Source organism: Moschus berezovskii, chromosome 3 (assembly GCF_049115385.1).
Source record: "Moschus berezovskii isolate FMDL1 chromosome 3, NW_MosBer_1.0, whole genome shotgun sequence".
Classification (NCBI taxonomy): Eukaryota; Metazoa; Chordata; class Mammalia; order Artiodactyla; family Moschidae; genus Moschus; species Moschus berezovskii.
Genome location: NC_142462.1, coordinates 56700638 through 56720902, shown reverse-complemented (window position 1 = coordinate 56720902; position 20265 = coordinate 56700638). Strand labels below are relative to the sequence as shown.

Genomic DNA, 20265 nt, shown 5'->3' with positions numbered 1-20265 from the left:
CATGAAGTCTTAGCCACTTGACCACCTAGAGGTAGATTTGTATGAGTTAATGAAGTTTAAGCTTTGGACCTCTCACCTGACACAGGTACCCTTGGAATACTGGAGAGGTTGAGTGCAGCCAGGAAGTATTCCTGATAAACTGCCCAGGGAGCCCTTAGGAGAAAGGGAGCTGGGTCTCCAAGGCTCTAGCAATTTGTTGTCATTTTTGTTCTTATTCTGAAGAAATTCTCATGTTCAAAATTTTGCTTTGGTAATTTTATATTGGTTTTCTTACAGATATTTCCACAAATTTTATCTGCTCTGGGCAACCCCACACCCCACTGACTGTAGATCTGGCCCTACCCTTGCCTCTTATTTTTCAAAGAGCTAGAAATATCACACATGCACAAGTGTGTATATGTATTTTAATCATCGGGAAAGGAAAAATAAGAGTGGCAATAAAGGTTCAAGTGGCTACTAAAACATCCCAGATCCAGGCCCTTCCACAAGATCAAATCTGCCAGTGGGATTTGAAGGGAAATGTGTCACTGGTCTGGAACACGGATATATTAAGACAGTTGGTCAAAATTGTAATTAATTTTGTTGTAATCTTAAAACAATAGGATATAAAGACAGGGGATGGGAAGAATTATCTGAAGAGAATCTGATACATTAGAAATAGAATTAAATCCAAATAAACATTTATTGCTGCTGCTGCTAAGTCACTTCAGTCGTGTCCGACTCTGTGCGACCCCATAGACAGCAGCCCATCGGGCTCCCCTGTCCCTGGGATTCTCCAGGCAAGAACACTGGAGTGGGTTGCTGTTTCATTCTCCAATGCATGAAAGTGAAAAGTGAAAGAGAAGTCGCTCAGTCGTGTCCGACTCTTAGCGACCCCTTGGACTGCAGCCCACCAGGCTCCTCCGTCTATGGGATTTTCCAGGCAAGAGTCCTGGAGTGGGGTGCCATTGCCTTCTCCAAAAACATTGCATTTCTATGCAAATCAGATGCTGGGCTTTGCCTGGGACAGGAGGAGAGGTGTCAGGAAAATGACAACCCAGAGTTGTCAGGAAAAAGTTCTCAGAAACTGCCTTCTGGTGCATTTTCATTGTGTAGAACTAGGGGGTCCGCTTTTAAAGCGTATTTATAAATTTTCCTTTCAGATGATCTTTTTCTTTCCTTTCTCTCCTTCCTTCCCATTCTCTTTCCTTCCCTCCCATTCTCTCTCTTCCTCCCTTTTCTTCCTCTTTCCCTCCTTTGTCTTTCTTTTCTCTCTCCCTTCCTTCTCTCTTTTCTTCACGAAGGCAGCCCATTTCCATTGGGTACCAGTTTGTGTAATATTCAGTCGCTTTCTTCCAGAAAGTTGTTTTACTTCATCTAATCCTCTAAGTCCCTGAGGGAGAGTCTTGCTGGTGGTTCAGTCACTCAGTCCTGTCTGACTCTCTGTGACTCCGTGGACTGTAGCCCACCAGGCTCCTCTCTCCATGGGATTTCCCAGGCAAGAAGACTGGAATGAGCTGCATTTCATTCTCCAGAATCTTTCCCCAACCCAGGAATACAGCCTGTGTCTCCTGGATTGGAGGTGGTCTCCTGCATTGCAGGCAGATGCTTACTTACCCTGAGCCACCCCAGCTGGTGAGGTAGTCATTCACTTTAAAAATGAAGAAACTAGGAGTCAAAGTGGGATTTGATTTCAGGTGATTTATGCATATAATTATGCTTGTCTGCTTGTTGAGCATTTTCTGCCTGTAAAATTTCTCAATAAATGTCCAACACCAGGGGATGAATCACATGCTCTTTGTTGCAGGACAATGGCTTTCATCTCCTTTTTCTGTCCTCACGGGTGGTTATGGCACAGTCCTGCTGCTTGGGTGGGTAATTCTCAGTGGTGTAGTTAGTAGTGAATGGGGCATATGGGTACAACTGTATGTAACTTGAAAAAACCCTGACCCATCAGGTGATGAGTGATGTTTATACACCCTATTGGAGGTCTTGCTGTAGAAAAATATGTATTGATGTGGAGGAATAAAAGCAGGTCACAAAATAATATGTATGGTATGATTTTATTTTTGTAAATATTTGTATATATATATATTTGTATGTAAGATACAAATGTATATATATCGAACTGTATTTTTTTTTTTCTGTTTTCTATGTTGTGTGTCAGTTTTGTTTCAAGAGGAAAAAAAACTTGAAAAAAAAAGCTTTCAGGAAGTAAATCCTTGTAGTGTTATTTCAGGAAGCCCTTGGCTGAGATGTGGCAGGAAGGCATCAGTGCACCGAGAATGAGAATGAAATCACCATGGGCGTTGCTTCAGGAGGAACAAAGATTTCTGAAGGAGTGATAATACAGCATGGAGAAACCTGGTTGACCAGGAAGGCATCTGGCTCAGGGAGCAAAGCCAAAACTTCAAATATGTTCTTTGCTCAAATTTAGAAAACCGGTGACCACGAAGAGCAAAAACCCTGTAGGGACTTTAGTCTTTCCTAATTTTGTCACAATCAGAAGACCAGCTCTTATGTTGTGTGTGTGTGTACACAAGGGGGAACTGAATGCTCTTGTGTCTGTGTATTTCGTCCTTCTTGTGGTGAAAGTCACAGTAAAGATAAAAAAGGAGAGACCAGAAGTCTACTTCCCTTCTAAATTCTTCCTGTGTAAAACGCAGAGATATTGCGGGGGCACACTGCATGCTGCTGATGGACTAATAACGGTTAAGTTCAATATAAAAAGCTGGACTGCAGAGAAAGTAGAGGATGTAATTTAAAATCACGATCCAAACATAAATGGCAGGCATGATGAGACTCTTTGAGTAGGAAAGAGATGGGCGGTCCCTACCATCTCCATACCACCAGAGCTGAACTATGAAATAATAAAATGCACTTAGTAAATTGTTATTAGTCACTAGGTCGTGTGCGACTCTTCTGTGACTCAATGAACTGTAGCCTGCCAGGTTCCTCTGCCCATGGGATTTTCCAGGCAAGAATACTGGGGTGGGTTGCCATTTCCTTCTCCAGGGGATCTTCCCAGCCCAGGAAGATGTCTCCTGCATTATAGGTGGATTCTTTACCACTGAGCCACTTGGGAAGCCCCAGTTAACTGATTTAAGGAATGCTAAAACAAAAAGCAAATTGATTTCTCATTAGTGGGGGTCAAGAACTCCAGGAAGGGTGGGCTGAAGAATAAAAGAAATTCAAAAGGGCTTCATGGACTTCAGAAAACTCATTCTAGACATAAGCAAGGCATAAAAAACCTGCTGTATTTACACACTGCATCATGGGTCCTCAAACACATGGTGTAACACATGTTGGTTGGACCAGGCATGGCCATTCAGCTCTGGTGGTATGTAGATGGGAGGGACAGAGAAGGCAATGAACGGGATGGGAATGCAGAACCAGGCCAAGCCACAGAGGTGGAGCAGGATAATGGGAGCAGGTACATCCAGAGGTTATAGCTGTGTGGTCTGAGGAGGCAAGGCTCTCGGCAGAGCCCCACCAGGACTGCAGTGTGGGAACTTACAGATCCAGGCAGGTTGGTGGCATCAAGACAGCACCATAGGAAGCAGTTAAATTTGAGGCTCTAGACGGGAGTTCCTAGTAAGGTAGTTACCAGTACAGGGGCTCAATATAGAGTCAGACAAGCAAAGAAGTTAACTAATGCCAAATTCTAGATGCTCAGCTAGCACTTTTTTCTTTTTTTGGCCACACTGAGTGGCATGTGGGAATTAGTTCCCCAATCAGGGCTCAAACAAATGCTCTTAGAATTGGAAGTGCAGAGTCTTAACCACTGGACCACCAGGGAAGTCCCTCAGCTAGAGCTTCTTAAGTGTGACTTTTTATAACCTGGAAGTTCAAGGTACATTTGCAAGTAGGGAGAGAATCTGACAAAAACTCTTAACTGATAGAAAAGGGCAAGTGTAACCCTTCTGTTTGAACCTATAATACAGCCTAAGATATAAGGAAGTCATTACTGACAGGAGGAACTTAATATGCAATTCGATTAGGTCCATGTTAATCTATAATAGGATTTGCTAAACACTCTCACTGACAAGGAAAGTCAAAAGAATTAACAAGCAGAGCTCAAGAGGCCTTCAGCGTGGTGCAAAACACACACACTCGGGAGCCAGACTCCATGGCCCAAACCTTGGTTAGTACATGGCAGTATTTTCTTTAGCAAATTATAGCTAATTTGTGTATAAAAACTGGAGTACTATCTGGGGAACCAGGACACCTAAATTCCAGACTCAAATCCCAGCTCTGGGTCTAACCACTCATGTTAACTTGGGAAAACTGCGTACACATCTGAGGACTGTTTGCAGACCTGTACAACTGAGATGAGGACTAAGAATACTTGAATGTATAAAGTGCTTCCTGGGAATCTTTCAAATCCTAATGCTTTTCAAAGAGCACCTGGTCTTTCCCCTTGCTGTGCAGTCTGCACAACTTTTGAGAATCACTGTGTTATCTCAGTTTATATATTAATCCCAACCTAAATGCTATGATTCCCATTTCAGAGATGAGGAAATGAAAATCTAGCAAGTTTGATTAATCTGTGCAAAATCCGATGGCTAAATTAGTGGTGAGAATAGGATTATTATTTGGTTCTGTCAGTTCTAAAGCTGTGTAATTTCTATTTTTCTGTATGTTATTCTGTCATTAGATTTGATTTGTTGGCCAGGCCAGGATCATAAATACTCAGAATCTATATCTCACCCTGGTAGGCTGGCACTTTGATATTTTTAAGTTGCTACTTGTTCAGTTCTCTCTTCTGTCAGCATTCCCTTGCCTTGTTATTTATGGTTCTGTCAGCCCATATGGCCTAACTCCCATTTCTTACTCTGTTAAATGTCTCCTACATGTCTGTTTTCTAGCAGTAACTCCTTTCATCTGAAATAAAATTCTTATGTACCTGCTCATTTCTTATGTACTTGCCACGTTACAATGAAAAAAACTAATCATGCATGAAGTTGGTGCTAAAATGATCATAATAAAGGATAAAATAAACATCAGGGAAGTAAAGACTCCAGTAATTATTTTCCATTTTTCTTTTATATCTAGGTCTTTAAGAAACAAGGAAGATAGCTTTCAGGTCTAAACACTGGAGCGACCTAAATCACATTAACATAATCATCCTCTCCTAAAGGAAACTAAATGAATATATGAATGGAAAATAGTATTTAATATGTAGCTTTCACAATACAGAAACATCTCAGAGAAATTGTGACACCAGTGTATGTATATATGAGGTAATATCTGTATAATTAGCAACTCTCACAGCAATGGGAAACACTGCTTTTTGGATATATTATACATAAACTTTCTATCTCAAGCATTCCACATTGTTGTAAAATAATTTCAGTTTAGTGCTATGGCAGTTATGCAAATAGATGTAAACTCCATTCCCAGATGAACATTAACAAAGCAGAATGCCTACTAATTATGTGTTATTAACACAAATGTCAACAAAAATAGTTTAACGGGTGCAGAAACATAATATAATATAATATAAACAAAATATAATTATCAATACAGCTGTCTTAAAAGAGCTAACTAGTACCATCAGGCTTAGAAAAAAGCACTTAAGGTCACTGTTTTCATGTTTCACTCTTTCAGCCACCATACACCAGTGTTACTATCAGTATCTAAATAAAGTGTTTAACATGCTTATATTTTATTTAAGAGCTGGAATACAGGCTTCACAATATATCTGAAACATCATCAATACTGTGATAATGCCATTATGATAAGTCTATGTGTGTGGCATTAAAAAAATAATGGCTGGTCATAGCATGTTTTCCTGAACTGAATTTTAAATTTTCTAGAGGCTAACATGATAACAAATTTTTCTTCTTGACATGGCATATTCACAGTGTTCCTTCATAAAGTTCACAGGCATTTCTTGTCTTTCCCTGCACGATCCTGTAAGAAAAAAACACGACTTGGGTAGTTAGAGAAACAGATTCATAAATATGACAAGGACTTTTAAAAAACATTCTCTTTCAGTTCTGGTTTCCTTGGTGTGTATGCCCAGCAGTGCAATTGCTGGGTTGTATGGCATGGAAGCAACTTAGATGTCCATTGGCAGACGAATGGATAGGAAAGTTGTGGTACATATACACAGGAATATTACTCAGCTATAAAAAAGAATGCATTTGAGTCAGTTCTAAAGAGGTGGATGAAACTGCAGTCTATTACACAGAGTGAAGTTAAGTCAGAAAGAAAAACACCAATACAGTATATTAATGCATATATATGGAATTTAGAAAGATGGTAACGATTACCTTATATGCAAGATAGCCGAAGAGACACAGATGTAAAGAACAGACTTTTGGACTCTGTAGAAGAAGGTGAGGGTGGGATGATTTGAGAGAATAGCATTGAAACATGTATGTATGTTCAGTTCAGTTCAGTTCAGTCGCTCAGTCGTGTCCAACTCTCTGTAACCCCATGAATCACAGCACGCCAGGCCTCCCTGTCCATCACCAACTCCCGGAGTTCACTCAAACTCATGTCCACAGAGTCGGTGATGCCATCCAGCCATCTCATTCTCTGTCGTCCCCTTCTCCTCCCACCCCCAATCCCTCCCAGCATCAGAGTCTTTTCCAGTGAGTCAACTCGTCACATGAGGTGGCCAAAGTATTGGAGTTTCAGCTTTAGCATCAGTCCTTCCAATGAACACCCAGGATTGATCTCCTTTAAAATGGACTGGCTGGATCTCCTTGCAGTCCAAGAGACTCTCAAGAGTCTTCTCCAGCACCACAGTTCAAAAGCATCAATTCTTCAGTGATCAGCTTTCTTCACAGTCCAACTCTCACATCCATACATGACCATGGGAAAAACCATAGCCTTGACTAGACGGACCTTGGTTGGCAAAGTAATGTCTCTGCTTTTTAATATACTATCAAGGTATGTATGTTGCTGCTGCTGCTAAGTCACTTCAGTCGTGTCCGACTCTGTGTGACCCCATAGACGGAAGCCCACCAGGCTCCCCTGTCCCTGGGATTCTCCAGGCAAGAACACTGGAGTGGGTTGCCATTTCCTTCTCTAAAAAGTGAAAGTGAAGTGGCTCAGTCGTGTCCGACCCTTAGCGACCCCATGGACTACAGCCTACCAGGCTCCTCCATCCATGGGATTTTCTAGGCAATAGTACTGGAGTGGCTTGCGATTGCCTTCTCTGGGTATGTATGTTACCATATGTGAAATAGATGACCAGTCCAAGTTTGATGCATGAAGCGGGGCACTCAAAGCTGGTATACTGGGACAACCCAGAGGGATGGGATCGGGAGGGAGGTGGGAGCGGGGAACGGGACAGGGGACACAGGTACACCCATGGGTGATTCATGTCAATATATGGCAAAAACCACCACAATATTGTAAGGTAACTAACCTCCAATTAAAATAAATTAAAAAAATAAAAACATTCTGTTTTCTGTGTATAGTTATTAATTACAAGGATAATCAAATGAAAATACAAAGTCTCATATTTTAAAAAAACTACAAAATGTGTAGTTTTACTTGAAAAAGTGTTTAAAAGAAGAAGAAATAACACTGTTGTTAAGTTCATCTTTTCCCTTAATCTATTTTGCTTTCATTTCACATGTTATACAAGGAAACAAAATTTCTAAAATTCCCCTCTTGCAAACCTAATTAAGATTTTTGGCAAATAAAGAATGAAGGAAACAAAAGAGTCCATACGGGTGGCTTTTTTTGTTGTTGTTCTTCTGACATTTGCCAGTAGAACTGGCTTCTCAAATTATACTCTCTGCTGATCATAAGACGACTATAATACATCATTTAAAACTGGAGGAAAATAGGATAGAAATTAACCGTAAGAGATCATTTTCTACATTGAGAAAAAATAAAACAAATAATGGAGTTGTGTGGTTGCAACAGAGAAGCTATCAAGCTCTCTTTTGGGCTGAGCACTCTTGCTTTCAGGGCAACTTCAGTAACATTAACTTAAAGCAACTGAGTCAGCGGACAGCATTAGAGGGGGCATCTGAATAACAAGGTATAGCTCTTACGTGTTCACATATATCTCACCACTTTAGATAACAACCACAGCTTTAATGGACCTGCTACCCTGACAAGTCCCTTAAGTGAAGGGTGATTTTCCAAAATGAAACTTTAAAAGTGGCCAGTGCCGACAAGCCTGTGCTGTCAATGACCCTGAATATGCTCTGTGCTTTTTTTTTTTTTCCTGGAAGAGAGTCAGGGCAAACAAGGAAAGGCAAAGACTACATGTTTTGAAGGTGCTGTTTTCTAATATTTATTTAGTGCCTATAACAGGGAGGGGATCAGATGGGGAAATACAAAGAAGTTTAAAAGATATAAAGTGGCATTTGTTTACAATAGAGAAACCAGTTTCCCCTCTTCCACCTGTTTCCTTCATATTTTAACAGTCCTTTATGTCATGATTTTATTTAAAGTAAATAAAGTATCCGTTCCGTTTCGTCGCTCAGTCGTGTCCGACTCTATGCGACCCCGTGGACTGTAGCCTACCAGGCTTCTCCATCCATGGGATTCTCCAGGCAAGAATACTGGAGTGGGTTACCGTTTGCTTCTCCAGGGGATCTTCCCGACCCAGGGATCAAACCCAGGTCTTCTTACATTGGAGGCAGACGCTTTAACCTCTGAACCACCAGGGAAGCTCAAGTGAAAGTGACTCCGTTTGTCTCCAGCTCTTTGCGGCCCCCTGGACTACAGTCTGTGGATTTCTCTAGGCCAGAATACTAGACGGGCTAGCCTTTCCATTCTCCAGGGAATCTTCCCCACCCAGTGATTGAACACGGGTCTCCAGCAGTGCAGGCAGACTCTTTACCAACTGAGCTATTTATATAAATAAAGTATATAAAACTGAAAAATTAAGTTTCCCTAGGGAACTTTATGATGTAATTTAATTATTGAGGTTGGTCTGACATCAGAAGTAAAATTCATGAAGGGTAATTTGGTACAAGTTTTTACTGTGGCTGGTCTAGAGCAATCTTTTGCTTCTCAAGTGGGTTCAGAAGATGAATATCAAAATGGTTCTGGCAAAGAAAGAATGAAGGGAACCAAAAAACCCATGTGGGTGGCCTTTTTTTGTTCTTCTGATATTAGCCAATAGAACTGGCTTCTCAAATTATACCCTCTGCTGATCATAAGATGACTATAATACATCATTTAAACTGGAGGAAAATGAGATAGACATTAACCATAAGAGATCATTTTCTACACTGAGAAAAAAATATCACAAACAACAGAGTTGTGTGGTTACTGCTGCACTGGGGAAACTATCAAGCTCTCTTTTGGACTGAGCATTCACACTTTCAAAACAACTTCAGCAACGTTAACTTCAGGACAAGTCAGAAGACAGCATTAGAGCAGGCATCTGAATAACAAGGTTTCCTTCATGTTTTTACACATATCTTACTTTAGAAAAAACCACAGCTTTAATGGAGCTGCTACTCTGACAAGTCCCTTAAGTGAAGGATGATTTTCCAAATGAAATTTTAAAAGTGGCTAGTGCTGACAGGTCTGTGCTGCCAATGACCCTGAGTATGTTCTGTGTTTTCTTTTCCAGAAGAGTGTCAGGGCAAACAAGGAATGGCAAAGACTATTAATACATATTTCCAAGGGACTGTTTTCTATTTTTTTTTTAAATTTAGTGCCTATAACAGGGATAGCTCAGTGGTAAAGAATCCACCTAAAATGCAGGAGACATGGGTTCAATCCCTGGGTTGGGCAGATCCCCTGGAGAAGGAAATGGCAACCCACTCCAGTATTCTTGCCTGGGAAATTCCATGGACAGAGGAATCTGACAGGCTACAGTCCATGGGATCGCAAAAGTTGGTCACGACTTAGCAACTAAACCACGACTACCACCATAACAGGGAGAGGACTGGATGGGGAAATCCAAAGGATTTAAAAGATGTAAAGTAGGATTTGTTTACAATAGAGAAACCAGTTTTCCCCTCTCTCATCCTTAATATTTTAACAGTCCTTTAAGATTATTTTATTTAAAATAAATCAAGTATATAAAACTGAAAAGTTGTTTCCCAATGAACTTTATGATGTAATTCAATTATTCAGGTTGGTCTGACAACAGAAGTAAAATTCATGAAGGACAGTTTGGCACAGCTTTTTACTGTGGCTGGTCTAGAGCAATCTTTTGCTTCTCAAGTGGGTTCAGAAAGTGAATATTGAAGTTTCAGAGTGGCTTTTAAGAAAATGGTTCTCATATAATGACACCTAAATCTCAGAATATTATTCAGGCTCTCATATTGGATAATGAGGGGTTAAGTAGTTGAATGGGAAAAAAATGTGTCCAATTAAGAAATAACTTTCCCACAGTAGTAGATATAATGGTCATCTGAGTTGAATTCACCCAACCGGTCCATTTTAATTTGTTGATTCCAAAAGCCACCATGGTGGACAAAAGAGTCTGAAATGCAGTACTTGGATGCAATCTCAAAACGGACAGAATGATGTCTGTTTGTATCCAAGGCAAACCATTCAATATCACAGTAATCCAAGTCTATGCCCCAAGCAGTAATGCTGAAGAAGCTGAACAGTTCTATGAAGACCTACAAGATCTTCTGGAACTAATACCAAAAAAGGATGTCCTTTTCATTATATGGGACTGGAATGCAAAAGTAGGAATTTAAGAGATACCTGGAGTAACAGGCAAATTTGGCCTTGGAGTACAAAATGAAGCATGTCAAGGGCTAACAGAGTTTTGCCAAGAGAATGCACTGGTCATAGCAAACACCCTCTTCCAACAACACAAAAGAAGACTCTATACATGGACATCACCAGATGGTCAACACTGAAATCAGATTGATTATACTTTGCAGCCAAAGATGGAGAAGCTCTATAAGTCAGCAAAAACAAGACCAGGAGCTGACTGTGGCTTAGATCACAAATCCTTATTGCCAAATTCAGACTGAAATTGAAGTAAGTAGGGAAAACAACTAGACCATTCAGGTATGACCTAAATCAAATCCCTTACGATTATTTAGTGGAAGTGACAAATAGAATCATGGGATTAGATCTGATAGACAGTGCCTGAAGAACTATGGATGGAAGTTCAGAGCTCAGATGCTGTGATCATAACCATCCCCAAGAAAAAGAAATGAAAAATGAAAAATGGTTGTCTAAGGAGGCCTTACAAATAGCTGAGAAAAGAAAAGATGCAAAAGGCGAAGGAGAAAAGGAAAGATATATCCATCTGAATGCAGAGTTCCAAAGAATAGCAAGGAGACATAAGAAAGCCTTCCTCAGTGATCAATGCAAAGAAATAGAAGAAAACAATAGAATGGGAAAGACTAGAGATCTCAAGATATCAAGGGAAAATTTCACGCAAAGATGGGCACCATAGAGGACAGAAATGGTATGGACCTAACAGAAGCAGAAGATATTAAGAAGAGGTTGCAAGAATACACAGAAGAGCTATACAAAAGAGATCTTCACGACCCAGGTAACAGCGATGGTGTGATCACCCACCTAGATTCAGACATCAGATGGTGTGATCACCCACCTAGATTCAGACAGTTCAGTCGCTCAGTTGTGTCCAACTGTTTGCGACTCCATGAACCGCAGCATGCCAGGCCTCCCTGTCCATCACCATCTCCCGGAGTTTACCCAAACTCATGTGCATTGAGTCAGTGATACCATCCAGCCATCTCATCCTCTGTCATCCCCTTCTCCTCCTGCCACCAATCCCTCCCAGCATCAGGGTCTTTTCCAGTGAGTCAGCACTTCGCATGAGGTGGCCAAAGTATTGGAGTCCTTCCAATGAACACTCAGGACTGGTTTCTTTAGGATGGACTGGTTGGATTTCCATGCAGTCCAAGGGACTTTCAAGAGTCTTCTCCAACATCGCAGTTCAAAAGCATCAATTCTTCGGTGATCAGCTTTTCTCACAGGCCAACTATCACATCCATACATTACCACTGGAAAAACCACAGCCTTGACTAGACGGACCTTTGTTGGCAAAGTAATATCTCTGCTTTTTAATATGCTATCTATGTTGGTCATAACTTTCCTTCCAAGCAGTAAGTGTCTTTTAATTTCATGGCTGCAATCACCATCTGCAGTGATTTTGGAGTCCCCCCAGAATAAAGTCTGCCACTGTTTCCACTGTTTCCCCATCTATTTCCCATGAAGTGATGGGACCAGATGCCATGATCTTTGTTTTCTGAATGTTGAGCTTTAAGCCAACTTTTCCACTCTCCTCTTTAACTCTTATCAAGAGGCTTTTTAGTTCCTCTTCACTTTCTGCCATACGGGTGGTGTCATCTGCATATCTGAGGTTATTGATATTTTTCCTGGCAATCTTGATTCCAGCTTGTGCTTCTTCTAGCCCAGCATTTCTCATGATGTACTCTACATGTAAGTTAAATAAGCAGGGTGACAATACACAGCCTTGACGTACTCCTTTTCCTATTTGGAACCAGTCTGTTGTTCCATGTCCAGTTCTAACTGTTGCTTCCTGACCAGCATATAGGTTTCTCAAGAGGCAGGTCAGGTGGTCTGGTATTCCCATCTCTTTCAGAATTTTCCACAGTTTATTGTGATCCACACAGTCAAAGGCTTTGGCATAGTCAATGAAACAGAAATAGATGGTTTTCTGGAACTCTCTTGCTTTTTCCATAATCCAGCGGATGCTGGCAATTTGATTTCACATTTTCTAAAACCAGCTTGAACATTTGGAAGTTCACAGATCACGTATTGTTGAAGCTTGGCTTGGAGAATTTTGAGCATTAATTTACTAGTGTGTGAGATAAGTGCAATTGTGCAGTAGTTTGAGCATTCTTTGGCGTTGCCTTTCTTTGGGATTGGAATGAAAACTGACCTTTTCCAGTCCTGTGGTCACTGCTGAGTCTTCCAAATTTGCTGGCATATTGAGTGCAGTACTTTCACAGCATCATCTTTCAGGATTTGAAATAGCTCAATTGGAATTCCATCACCTCCACTGGCTTTGTTCGTAGTGATGCTTTCTAAGGTCCACCTGACTTCACATTCCAGGATGTCTGGCTCTAGGTGAGTGATCACACCATCGTGATTATCTTGGTCGTGAAGATCTTTTTTGTACAGTTCTTCTGTGTATTCTTTTTTTTTTTTTAATGAAGGATAACTGCATTTATTTCAGTATTAACTGAAGATTAATACCACAAAAGACCAGGGTCACTGGATGAGATTTATGGTGTAGTTATTTCTTGGTGTATATTCAAAATAGTCTTTTTTTTTTTTCTTGAAGGTCTTTTTATTTTTAATCTTTATTTTATTTTTTTTAAATGAGGCTTTTAATTAATGTTTGACAGAGCTGATTCAAGTTGAACAGACTAAATTTCTGTAAACAAACTTACCTATACTCCAGAGTCCTTTAAAAACTTAATAGCATTTATACATTGAAGGTATTTGATTTTCTTGTAACTAGCACTTCAAATGCAACAAGCATTTGAAGCAACAAGCATTTGACCCAACAAGTAAAACTTTCTACAGTTCATAACTTTTATAAATAAAATAAATTAAATGTACAGTGAATAAGTTCTCTGAAATATTTCAATATTTCTGCAGGTTTAGTAACATCGCGAAATACATTTCAACTAAAATTCACAAATCTAAAAACCTGTTAGGCATTTTTAGGCATTTTAAGTTGGAAATGAAGACCAGCGTTACATTGTAATATGCCAATTACAAATAGTACTTCAAATAGCAAATACTATAGTTTGTCCCAAACTTTAAAAACTATTCATGAACTCAATACTGAACTATTGATGGCTATGAGAATTGTTTCCTAGCCTTTTTGAAAATTTCAACCCATTTACGTTTAAGGTAATTATTGATAAGTACGGTCCCGTAGCCATTTTCTTTATTGCTTTGGTGTCAAGTTTATACACTCTTTCTGTGTTTCCTGTCTATAGAAGATCCTTTAGCATTTGTTGGAGAGCTGGTTTGGTGATGCTGAATTCCCTCAGCTTTTGCTTGTCTGTAAAGCTTTTGATTTCTCCTTCATATTTGAATGAGATCCTTGCTGGGTATAGTAATCTGGGCTGTAGGGTATTTTTTTTCATCACTTTAAGTATGTCTTGCCACTCCCTTCTGGCCTGAAGAGTTTCTGTTGAAAGATCAGCTGTTATCCTTATGGGAATCCCCTTATGTGTTATTTGCTGCTTTTCCCTTGCTGCTTTTAATATTTGTTCTTTGTGTTTGATCTTTGTTAATTTGATTAATATGTGTCTTGGAGTATTTCGCCTTGGGTTTATCCTGTTGGGGACTCTCTGGGTTTCTTGGACTTGGGTGATTATTTCTTTCCCTATTTTAGGGAAGTTTTCAACTATTATCTCCTCAAGTATTCTCTCATGGTCTTTTTGTCTTCTTCTTCTGGGACTCCTATGATTCGAATGTTGGAGCGTTTAACATTGTCCCAGAGGTCTCTAATATTGTCCTCATTTCTCTTAATTCGTTTTTCTTTTTTCCTCTCTGTTTCATTTATTTCTACAAGTCTATCTTCTAGTTCGCTTATCCTGTCTTCTGCCTCTGTTATTCTACTGTTTGTTCCCTCCAGAGTGTTTCTGATCTCATCTATTGCATTATTCATTGTATATTGACTCTTTTTTATTTCTTCTAAGTCCTTATTAAATCTTTCTTCCATCTTCTCAATCCTTTTCTCCAGGTTATTTATCTGTAACTCCATTTTGCTTTCAAGATTTTGAATCATTTTCACCATCAAAATTTGAAATTCTTTATCAGGTAAATTCCCTATATCTTCTTCTTTTGTTTGTGTTGGTGGGCAATTACCTTGTCCTTTACTTGCTGGGTATTTCTCTGCCTCTTCATCTTGCTTATATTGCTTTGCTTGGGGTGGCCTTTCCCTCTTCTTGCAGTTTGTGGAGTTCTCTTTATTATGTAGTTTCTTCGCTGTGTGTGGGGTTGGAAGGGTGACTTGTGCGGGTTCCCTGGTTAGGGAAGCATGTGTTGGTGTTCTGGTGGGTGGAGCTGGATTTCTTCTCTCTCCTTTAGAAGACAATGGGCTGCTTTTCTGGGAGCCTGATGTCCTCTGCCAGTATTCAGAAGTTGTTTTGTGGACTTTACTCCGCGTTCAAATGTTCTTTTGATGAATCTGTGGGGGAGAAAGTGGTCTCGCTGTCTTATCCCTCCGCCATCTTGTTCTTTCCTCCCCAGAACACTGGATTCTTATATTCCACTTGGTCGTGGAGCATCTCTTCCCAGCTGCTCCAGCAAGGTGCAGCCGCTGTACCTTACCTTGGACAAGGGGTATCTCCTTAAGGCCACCCCTCCTGCTTTGAATGTGGATCAGCTCCTCTCGGCCCTCTGGTGCCCAAGCAGCCACCGCCTCCTGGATGTGGTACAGCTCCTCTCGGCCACCGCCCTAACCCTGGGCGCGGGGTAGCTCCTCTCAGTCACGATTCTGCACGTGGTCGGTTGCGCCGCCGGAGCCAGGCGTCTCTCGCGTCTGCGCCGCCGGAGCCGGGCGTCTCTCGCGTCTGCCCTTCTGTGTATTCTTGCCACCTCTTCTTAATATCTTCTGCTTCTGTTAGGTCCATACCATTTCTGTCCTTTTTCGAGCCCATCTTTGCATGAAATGTTCCCTTGGTATCTTTAATTTTCTTGAAGAGGTCTCTAGTCTTTCCTATTCTGTTGTTTTCCTCTACTTCTTTGCACTGATCACTGAGGAAGGCTTTCTTATCTCTCCTTGCTATTCTTTGGAACTCTGCATTCAATGGGAATATATTTCCTTTTCTCCTTCGTTTTTTGTTTCTCTTCTTTTCTCAGCTATTTGTAAGGCCTCCTCAGACAGCCATATTGCTTTTTTGCATTTCTTTTCCACGGGGACGGTCTTGATCCCTGTCTCCTGTACAATGTCATGAACCTCCGTCCATAGTTCATCAGGGATTCTGTCCATCAGATACTGTCTATCAGAGCCAGACATACTGGAACGCAAAGACAAGTGGGCCATAAAGCATCACTACAAACAAAGCTAGTGAAGGTGATGGAATTCTGGTTGAGCTATTTCATATCCTAAAAGATGATGCTATGGAAGTGCTGCATTCAATATGCCAGCAAATTTGGAAAATGCAGCAGTGGCCACAGGACTGGAAAAGGTCAGTTTTCATTCCAATCCCAAAGAAAGGCAATGCCAAAGAATGTTCAACCAGCGCACAGTTGTACTCATCTCACACACCAGCAAAGTAATGCTCAAAACTCTCCAAGCCAGGCTTCAACAGTATGTGAACTGTGAACTTTCAGATGTTCAAGCTGGATTTAGAAAAGGCAGAGGAACCAGAGATCAAATCGCTAACATCTGTTGGGTCATGAAAAAGCAAGAAAGTTCCAGAAAAATCTACTTCTGCTTCATTGACTACTCCACAGCCTTTGACTGTGTGGATCATAACAAACTGTGGAAAATTCTGAAAGAGATAGGAATACCAGACCACCTGACCTGCCTCCTGAGAAATCTGTATACAGGTCAAGAAGCAACAGTTAGAACTGGACATGAAACAACGGACTGGTTCCAAATCTGCAAAGGAGTACGTCAAGGCTGTATATTGTCACTGTGCTTATTTAACTTATATGCAGAGTAAATCATGAGAAATGCTGGACTGGATGAAGCACAAGCTGGAATCAAGACTGCTGGGAGAAATATCAATAACCTCAGATAGGCAGATGACACCACCATTGTGGCAGAAAGCGAAGAAGAACCAAGAGCCTCTTGATGAAAGTGAAAGAGGAGAGTGAAAGAGTTGGCTTAAAACTCAACATTCAGAAAACTCAGAGCATGACATCTGGTCCCATCACTTCATGGGAAATAGATGGGGAAACAATGGAAACAATGACAGACTTTATTTTTTTGGGCTCCAAGGTCACTGCAGATGGTGACTTCAGCTATGAAATTAGAAGACACTTGCTTCTTGGAAGAAAAGCTATAACCAACCTAGACAGCTTATTGAAAAGCAGAGACATTACTTTGCTGCAAAGGTCCATCTAGTCAAAGCTATGGCTTTCCAGTAGTCATGTATGGATGTGAGAGTTGGAATATAAAGAAAGCTGAACGGTGAAGAATTGATGCTTTTGAACTGTGGTGTTGGAGAAGACTCTTGAGAGTCCCTTGGATTTCAAGGAGATTCAACCAGTCCATTTTAAAGGAAATCATTACTGAATATTCATTAGAAGGGCTGATGCTAAAGCTCAAACTCCATTACTTTGGCCACCTGATGCAAAGAACTAACTCATTTGAAAAGACTCCAGTACTGGGAAAGATTGAAGGCAGGAGGCAAAGGGGATGACATAGGATGAGATGGTTGGATAGCATCACTGACGCGATGGATGTGAGTTTGAGTAAGCTCTGTAAGTTGGTGATGGACAGGAAACCCTGGCGTGTTGCAGTCCATAGGGTCGCAAAGAGTTGGACACGAGCGACTGAACTGAACAGTTGTAGAGAGTTTGTCTTGTTTAAAGATATTTGAAGGGCTTTCTTGCTCAGGATTTGATTTAATGCTCATGAGATTTTAAAATCCTCATCTAAGCATTAAAGAAGCCAAGGTGCATGAATGTCAAATGATTCACCCAAGGTTTACAGAATTGTTTAACCATGGGGCTAAGAGTGTTTTTCTTCAAATAGATATTTGTTACAGGGAACTGGTTTTATAGGTGTTAAGAGAGTAGACACTGAAACAGGATGGCAAGGCAACTCAGGAATTAGCAACAGGAGAACACCACTCTTTGGGTTGGAGGGCAATGGAGGAGACAGTATTACAGATCCCAGGAATGAGGGACACCAGGTAGAAGCCTCCAGTGGGAACTGGGACTGTGGAAAGAGATGAGGCTGCTGTGGCAGATGCTGCCCAAAGCTGAGAGAGAAGACGAAGTTCCTGGCTTTCCCCTTTTCCTGCCTTTAGTCTTTTACCCATGCCTCCCTTTGGCTGAATCTGCCCAGAAGCCAGAGGACAGATCCCAGAACTGATAGTCCAATGACCAGCAGGTGAAAGAGCATAACAGTTAATGACGATGATTTCTTGACTTTGAATCCAGTTGTGAATGCTATCACTTTTGAGTTAGTGCCTTTGGGTATTATTTAACATCTATGGGTCTCATTTTCCTCATTTACATAATATATATTTTAATTGATAAACTAGGACAGAAAGTACGAGGATAACATATATGAAGCCACCAACTAAGTTATTGGTCCAGAGCACATCCACAGTAAGTAGTATCCATTAAATATTTAAAAAACCTGGATATAAGGCCTAAATGCATTAACGCCCCACTCTCAGCCTGGTACCGGGCATATTTGGGATGAGGTCATTTTTTCAAAGACATAGATTTAACAGTCACTTTCTTGGGAGGGGATTTCTCATAAAAGCTTTTGAACACGTTTATCAAGAACATGTAAGCTGTAAGCTGAAATTTTTGGGAAAGCTTTTTTTGGGTTGAGTGACTCTCAGTAACATACATTTTTTAGGGGTTAAGAGAATCAGCATCATTGGCTGCTGCCACAATGGGATATTCAGCAAAGAAGTAGTCTTCCTGCTGCTTCTCCACCTAGGGATCTAAATGTTTCTGACACTGAGGCAGAGTCTACCGGTGTAAGGTACTCATCCTTATTGCCTATACTCTGACCTCACACATGGGAAGGTGAAAAAGTTCTTTTGCCAGGTGAGAGGCTTCTAAAGTATTTCTCCACTTTTCATGGAGGATCTTGAAGGATGCAAAGGAATAATTCTCATCTCATCAGGCCATGATGAAGCCAACAATTTCAGGACCTCTCTTTTAGAGATGGGGAAAGGGTGGTCTTGCTGAAGATCTAACTTGTTTCTCCAGACCCTGTGAACTGAGCTTTGGATGTCCTGCATCTGGAGCACAGAAGGTATCTGTCTCTGGTTGTCCTATTGTCAAAGCAGGTCAGTTAAACATGCAACTCGGCTGGGAATAACAGACTGCCAATGTGCTTTGGACCTTCTCTTGACTGGCTCTAATCAAGGCCAGAGTGCCTGGATAAGAGTAATTCATTATTTCAGTAAAATTTCTATAGAGGAATTAAAATCAATAATGGTGATAATTATAAAAGCTCTCATTCCTTGGGTGTTTACTGGCCAGGTACAATGCCAAGTGGCCTACACATTTTCTTTAATCCTCCCAACAAGCTGGTGAACCAGGTGTTATTATTGTTCTGATTCTACAGATGAAGAGAAGTGAGCCCAGAAGGCTGACATAAACTGCTCGGGATCACAAAGCTAGCATGAGAGTTATTCCAGTTGTCCGATTCCAAGGCCTATGAGTAGAGTGCTTGCTTGTCTTGTACCAGGCACATTGCTAGACCTTGAGGATAAAATGACCACTGACAAGCAGGGAAATGAGTCCTGGGACTAAGGTTTCTTGTACAGTGAAATAACTGTAGAGCTGTAATTGCTAAAAAGTCTCAATTGAAGGCCACAAATGTTACCAAATTCTAAGGAAAAGCCCAATCTGAAAGAAGAAGAGCAGAGAGAGTCTATTTTGGGAGGAACTAGGAAAGCCAGGGTTGCCTCTGGAATGGGTGGGTCTTCCCAGTGGGCTGGCAAATCAATTCAGGTTATGAACTGGCAGCCCAAGAGGGAAGGAAGAAAAGCCCATTCCATGGGTGAATGTAGGGAACTGGCTCTTGCTGAACTGAAGGGGAAGAGAAAGAAAATCATGGCCCCAACTTTGTGACTTCAATGACAAAAAGGTTTTCCCTATTTCCGTCTTTCAACTCAACTCTGGAGGAAAAACATATATTTGAATGCTTCAGGGTTTGTCCTGAGATGTTCAAAACAGTAGGACAGAAGTGTAGTGTGATGCAGGTCTTCGATTTTTGGCTGTATTTTGACAAGGATATGGCAAACATTCCAAATGTCAAAACTAAATTATTTCAGGACCAGCCTTTTTTTCAATGCTGCTCAATTCTTTTGCTTAAAACATCACCACAACAAGAGTGCTGTAAGTTAGCATGCTGTAAATCTCTGTCATGATTATCTTGCATATTGATGTCCCACTCTTAAACCTCCAAGTAAAAATTGGCTTAATCATTTAGCAAATTCAGAATTAAGAACACCTTGACTTGGGAAGGTGAACAGCCCAAATACTTGACTTAAGTAATTATTTTTTAAAAGCTGAGGCTCATAAAGTGGATGTCACCCACCTGAAGTCCTGAGTGTTCTCTCAGGAGCCGGTCGTACTCTTTTGAAAGTCTCTCTGATTGCATCTTCATTATCATCACGTCATTCTGTGCCTTAGAAAGGGCTAGAGAACATTGAATAGAATTAA

The 20265-nt window shown here is 40.8% G+C and overlaps 1 pseudogene across 1 annotated transcript in view; it reads right to left on the bottom strand.

Annotated features, from left to right (window-relative positions):
- Positions 1–4602: 4602 nt before the first annotated feature.
- The window catches only part of LOC129552399 (uncharacterized), an 82690-nt pseudogene continuing 67027 nt past the window's right edge, over positions 4603–20265 (bottom strand). Inside the window, exons 12-15 of the transcript XR_016036163.1 lie at positions 20141–20241; positions 6258–6311; positions 5892–5914; positions 4603–5851 (exon numbers count right to left, since the gene is read on the bottom strand). The product of XR_016036163.1 is annotated as an uncharacterized LOC129552399 (transcript). The remainder of the gene's footprint in view (positions 5852–5891; positions 5915–6257; positions 6312–20140; positions 20242–20265) is intronic.